Below are 6,277 nucleotides of genomic sequence, written 5' to 3' on the forward strand. Positions count from 1 at the left end.
ATGGTTAAAAGTGATTAATTAAATCATGGGTTCTATGTGCCTTGAACTATTACATTTAAATTAGATGCACATAGTCAGGGGGAGCTTTTACTTGCAAATATACAATTCTCTAAGGGCAAGCCACTGAACTCAAAAGTTATTTAATAGTTCTGAGCATGTTCATGCTTAGGAAGAGACTTGTCTGCTCTATGACAAGAAAACCCAAATTCGAAGCAACTTGTGAACCTAAGTGGTTATGTCATCAATCTGTGCATATTCTTGCTCAGGTAGAAACTCATCTTCTTACAAGTTACAAATGAAGCCCAAGTGTTTAAATTACCCACATTTTCAATCATTCTGTCTTGTCATGCCCTTTCACATAGGTTTCACCTAGGGCCAATGACAAATAAATAGGAGGAGAGCCAAATGGTTGCTTTTTCATATTTATATAGACCATTGTAATATGCTCACATTGTCTACTTCCCCAATATTTGTGCTTAACAATTATATCTTTTGGAGAGAAAAAATCTGCTTATCATGCTCTTTACTTTGTCTTTATCTTTTGATAAGCATTCTATGAGCTTCATTGACACATCATATACACTTTGAATAACTCTTATGAGTTATTCTTCATCTTGACACCCCACTTGCACTCATACTTGCATATCCCTACCTTTTTGTTGTTGCCAAAAGGGGGAGAATTTTGGGAATTGATTAGGTAGTCCATATCTTATATACACTATATGCTTTACTTTCATTTATTATACCTGTGCATATCATGAGGGGGAGCATTGCTTCATTGTTTATAGTATTTAAATGCCCATTCATATATTTGTTTAATATCTCCTGCCTCCCTAATCAATTTATTTGCCATCATAAAAAAAAGGGGGAGAATGTAAGCCCACCCAAGGGTTCCCATGGGTTAATCATTCATCTTAACTTCTTATTTTGATGCTAGCAAACCAAATTGATTAGCATTTATGGACTGATGTGTTGCTTTGAGATGTTGTGTTACATACAGGATTTTCATGTCATAATCGCCACTACACAACTCTTCACAACACATGGCTTGTGAATCAAGGAGCAAAGGAACCAAGAGCTTGTACCTACATTGAAGACATCCTCATTTGAAGATTTTCGAATAAAGAAGCTCAACATGAAGATCTTACAAGTTCCTAAGCAAGTGTCAAGAAGGAGCTTGGAGTTGAACATGCCATGGTGACACCTCATGTACCTCAACATGCATTGAAGATTGGTGGACATGTCACAAGAGCCAAGACAAAGTTCAAGATGTTCACTCAAGCTGAAGAAGTCCAAGAAAGTGCAAATGAGCCAAGACATTCCAAGAAGACTCAATGTTCTTATTTTTAGAATGTATTTGGAGTCCTCTTGATTTTATGAAAAATGCACTTTCAAAAGGTTTTCAAATGGTTTTCATACTTAACTTTTTACATCTCTGAAAACCATACACACACCCTAAAATGTGTTTTGAAAACCCTGGACTTAAGCCCAAAGACCATAGGCCAAAAGCCCCTGGATTTTAAAGTTAAAAATGAAATTTCACTCAGGGCCCGTCAACCGGGCTATGCCGAGCGACCGCGGGATGAAACCTGGAAATCCAGGCCATCTCGAATTTTATCGGGTCGGTCGACCAGGTCAAGCCAGGCGATCGCGAATATGTGTCTGTTTCAAAACAAAACAATCCTACATGGGATTGGGTGGACGACTGCCGTGGGTCGGCCGACCGAGATAGGTTTTTAAGCCAAATTGTTTGAGCAAACAGTTAGCCCTCTCCGGGCAACCGCCATGTGGTTGGTCGAGCGTGACAATAAGAAATTTCAAAATAGAATAGGGCGCCCGATAGGGGCGGGCGACTGCCGTAGCCTGGTCGACCGCCGTAGCCTGGTCGACCGCCGCGGTCGAGCAAACTAGCCGTTGAGACGTTTTCTGCTTGACTTTTTTAAGCCAATAATTTACAGTTTTACCCTAAACTGTCATATTTTCAAATACACTATATATACATGATTAAAACCTATCTCTACAAGCTTTTTGAACATTTGAGAAAGATCAAATCCCATTTCTCTTTGAGCTTAAATATATTTTTTCAAAAGCGAAAAACCTCTTTGATCTTTCATTTCTACATCTTATCAAGAGGCACTCCATATAGCTTTACATTTGTATTATCTTGGAGTGATTGTGTGCTTACAATGTTGTAATCCACCTATTAAGAGGCATTGAGAGTTTTTATTTTTCTTAGTTCTTCGTTGAGGGTCTTCTCTTCGGCCCGGAAAGAATTGTGAAGAAGACGGTCTTCTCTTCGGCCCGTAAAGAAAAGTGAAGACGAGGGTCTCCTCTTCGGCCCAAGAAAGGTGAAGAAGGCTTCGTGTGAAGGGCTTCGCTTTGGCCTTTGAGAATGGAGAAGCAAGGGTTTGTTCCCTTTGGAGATGAAGGGGTCGAGTATGCAGGTTCATCATTTTAGTGGAGATCCCAAGGAGGTAAACTTGGAAGAGTGGAGAAGGTCAAGTTGTGACCGAACCACTATAAATCGTGTGCCTTGTCGATGCTGCTCTTTTCTCTCTCTCTCTCTCTCGCACGTGTGGTGATTGGTAATCTCTAACCTTACTTATGTTTATTCTTAAATTGAACAAGGGTTAGTGAATGCACTTAAGTTAAATGTCTAAACCCTAAATTGTATTATAATATCTATTTGAATAAGGGTAGCTAAATGTGCATGATTAGAAAGTTTAATCCCTAAATTTTATTGATATACCTATTTGAACAAGGGTTAAACTAATTAATGCTCAATTAAATGGATTAATTTTTAATCTCCCTTAATTAAGCCTAAAATTTCTAATTGACCAATTCACCCCCCTCTTGGATTGTCACACCTGAATTTCAATGTGCAAACTACGGGACATATATCCTAGATGATCTAATTTCAATGTGGTTCCTAGATGCATCTTTTGATTCTTTTGATTGATTTCCAGAAAGGTAGCCCGGTCGACCGCGGTTCTTTGGATCGAAAAAAAAGAAGTCCTAAAGCATATCGGCGGACGACCGTGGGTAGCCCGGTCTACCGCGGCTGCGCGAAAATCTATCCATTAGGAGAAAAATGGACACATCTTTTCACTTCCAAATTTGAATATCTTCGTGTCCTTTAGCTTTCCAACAGTCATTGATGATTTCAAACTCAAGGAACACTCTATGGATGATCCAAATTAGTTATATCGCGAAGAGGTGCGATCTAACGGCCATTATACAACCAATCTAAATGGTACTTTGAAGAGGTGCTTTTTACATTGAAAAGACATCTATGACTCTATAAAAAGAGTAGAAAATCTGTCTTTTGATTGTGTAAGCCCAAGGGTTCCCCATGAGTTCATTCAATCATCTTGTTTTGACGATTAACAAACGCAAATTGATTAGTCGTTTATGGACTGATCATTTGCCTTGAATGTTGTGCTTTAGACAGGTCCTACACAAGTCAAATCATACTAGCACACACCTTGTTGGCCTATGCTTGAAGATAAACCAACCAATGGATAAAGGAGCTAGAGCATTCTTGGACAAACCACACCTTAGAGGATCTACCAAGGAGAAGCTCAACATCATCCATATCAAGCATTGAACAGACAGAGAAGATCATGAAGGCCAAAGCTGGAGGACCAAGGAGCTTGTACCACAACTTGAAGATGTCAAGCATAGAAGCTCAACAATAGAAGATCACAGCTCAAGAGAAGAGTTCAAGAGAGTGATAGAAAGGGTAGAATGTATTCCTATCTCTCTTGCATTTTCTCTTGTCAAGGCACATTGTTTAAACCCCTAAAAATATATTTTTCAAAGAGACTAACACACCCTTTAAAGACTTAAATGGATAAGTGAATGGCCATGGTGGTTTACCAACATGTTGGGACCCATATGACATTCAACACAAGAATTAACAAAACAGAGTTCCGAAGCAACAACCTGGACCAGCAACTAAATCATATCAAAACTTGTTTAAAACATTTTCAAATATTTTTAAAAATATTTTTAATAGATAGCTCTCATTTTCTCATATCCGTAGAGTATAAGAACATCCAAATCCGATGAGAAACGAAGGAGATATGAATTTTTCAAATGGGACACTGTTTGCTGGAAATCTAGTCTCGGAACTCTGAGAATTATTCTCGGAGCTCCGAGCTCGGAACTTCGAGAACATTCTCGGAGCTCCGAGAAATGATCCAGGTTCTAAAATTAAAAGCTCTGTTTGAATTCTCGGAACTCCGAGAATTTGCTCGGAACTCCGAGAAATGTTTTTGTTCAAAAAAATATAGTCGTTGTGGTCCAACGGCTAGTTGACTATTTGACCCAGTTTTAACTGTTTTGCCCCCAAACGGTCACATGGAGTTGAGACTTCATATATACCCATTCAAAGGGTCCAAAACACTAGAGGAACATTGTCCAACTCTAATAAACCCTAGAAATCCATTTGTGAATCATTTTTGGGTTAATCTCTCACAAATCCTTCATTGTGCCTTGCCTTTGGGAAAATTCAATTGAGATTGGTCAGGTTTAAACTTATTTATTCTTGAGAGCATCTTTGGAGCTTCAACTTGCATTATAGCCTACATAGAGGCAAAGCTTTTATCTTCTTCTTTATTCGATCGGTGGCAAGGGCATCCGTTGTTTTTAATTCCCTTGGGTGAAGCGCTTAGAACTCGGCGGAGAAGGAGGGTCATTGTAAAGGTGGAAGGGCATCCTTATCTAATTACCTTGGATTGTAAAAGCCTTGGAGCCGGGCGTCGTGGAGGTCTCAATAGTGGAAATCCTCAAGTGCGACCTTGAGAAGAGTGGAGTAGGCCGTTTGCCGAACCACTATAAATCTCTGTGTCACTTGTGTGATTGGTATTTCTCTTACTCCCTCTCACTCTCTTATTTGATTATTTGTGCATAGAATTGAATGAGTAGTTAGCATTGATAATCAATCTAAATATCTTAACCCTGGTAACTAGGCTATTAAAATTACCTAATTAAGTTTGCTAATCAACAAGTGTTTTGAACTTATATTAATTTGTAATATTGTTTAAGTTTAACTATTTCAAACTTAATTAAACAAGGGATAAGTCTTGGGTGAAATCTTAGGAAAAGTTTTTAAAAAGTTAAAGGTTTTATAAACATTCTATTTACCCCCCCGGATCTTTTCTCTCATGAAATCTCTTACTTTCTTGTTATTAAAGGTTAAGTTTTATATAAAACAGTGCACTAAATACTGTTTTTCTGCAGAAACAGTTTTAGTGAATTTCTCTAAGGCTTGTAATTCTTAAAGGGCATTTTGGGTTTGATTCCGCTTGTGCAAAGCGTCGTCAAACATTTGTAAGACATTCTTACAAGGCTTCATTGTATCTTGGAGGCAATTTGCGGATCCTCTTTGCACACTACTGGTGGGGGCGAAATTTGTCTTAAGGAAAGCGATTAAGCACCTTGAAGCATCACTGCGTAATGATCTTAGATCTCCATCAATACCGGATCCCACGAACAATTTTAGATCATCAGATCAAAATTAGGCTGTTGGATTATTTCAGTCTCTCATCATATCAAAATGGGCAACTCCCATTTTTTGGTAATTACACTCTCTAATCTCTTCATTTATTATTTATATAGCTGTCAAAGGTTATTACAGTTCCCAAAAAACTCTCACAAGCCAATTAAAAATAAAAGACAAGCTGATTTTTGCAATTAATGAAACATTGTAATGCGAATATCAGTAGCATAATGAAATCTCAAACCCCAACAATATGTAATATTTTGGCTACTGATACTGCCACTACTATAGTCTCCTACATGGACTTACTTTCGATCTCTCTAGAGTTTATCTTTCGGGAATTGTAATAACCCAGCAACTTTTTTAAGAGTAATGTCAGGGAAACCAAGAGCAGGACCTAAAAGGGGCCAAACAAATAATTTCACGCCACAACATCACAAAGTGACAGTGAGCATCACTTAATTTAAGGGAAAACTTGGAAAAGTAATTTTTTTTTTAACACATGGCATGTTCTCATTGCAGGTACCACCATCCCAGCTAGGTGGTACTCTCGGTCACCATATCATTTTCCCTTTCAAAAGAAAAAAAAAAAAGATAAGACGAGTTAGTGCAATTATCAAAACATGAAAGCGCCAGTATCTAGCCAATATTTTTTTTTGACATTTGTTAGGGACCATCGTAGAAGGCATTTCACGGACTGGCTGTTGCATCATAGAGCAGCCACATAGGCTCGCTTTTGTCTTATTCATTTAATTCATCCCATGTGGCTGCTCT

Source organism: Tasmannia lanceolata, unplaced genomic scaffold (genome assembly GCF_043159265.1).
Source record: "Tasmannia lanceolata isolate RefF3 unplaced genomic scaffold, GAP_Taslan_0.1 ptg000037l, whole genome shotgun sequence".
In the NCBI taxonomy this organism is placed as follows: Eukaryota; Viridiplantae; Streptophyta; class Magnoliopsida; order Canellales; family Winteraceae; genus Tasmannia; species Tasmannia lanceolata.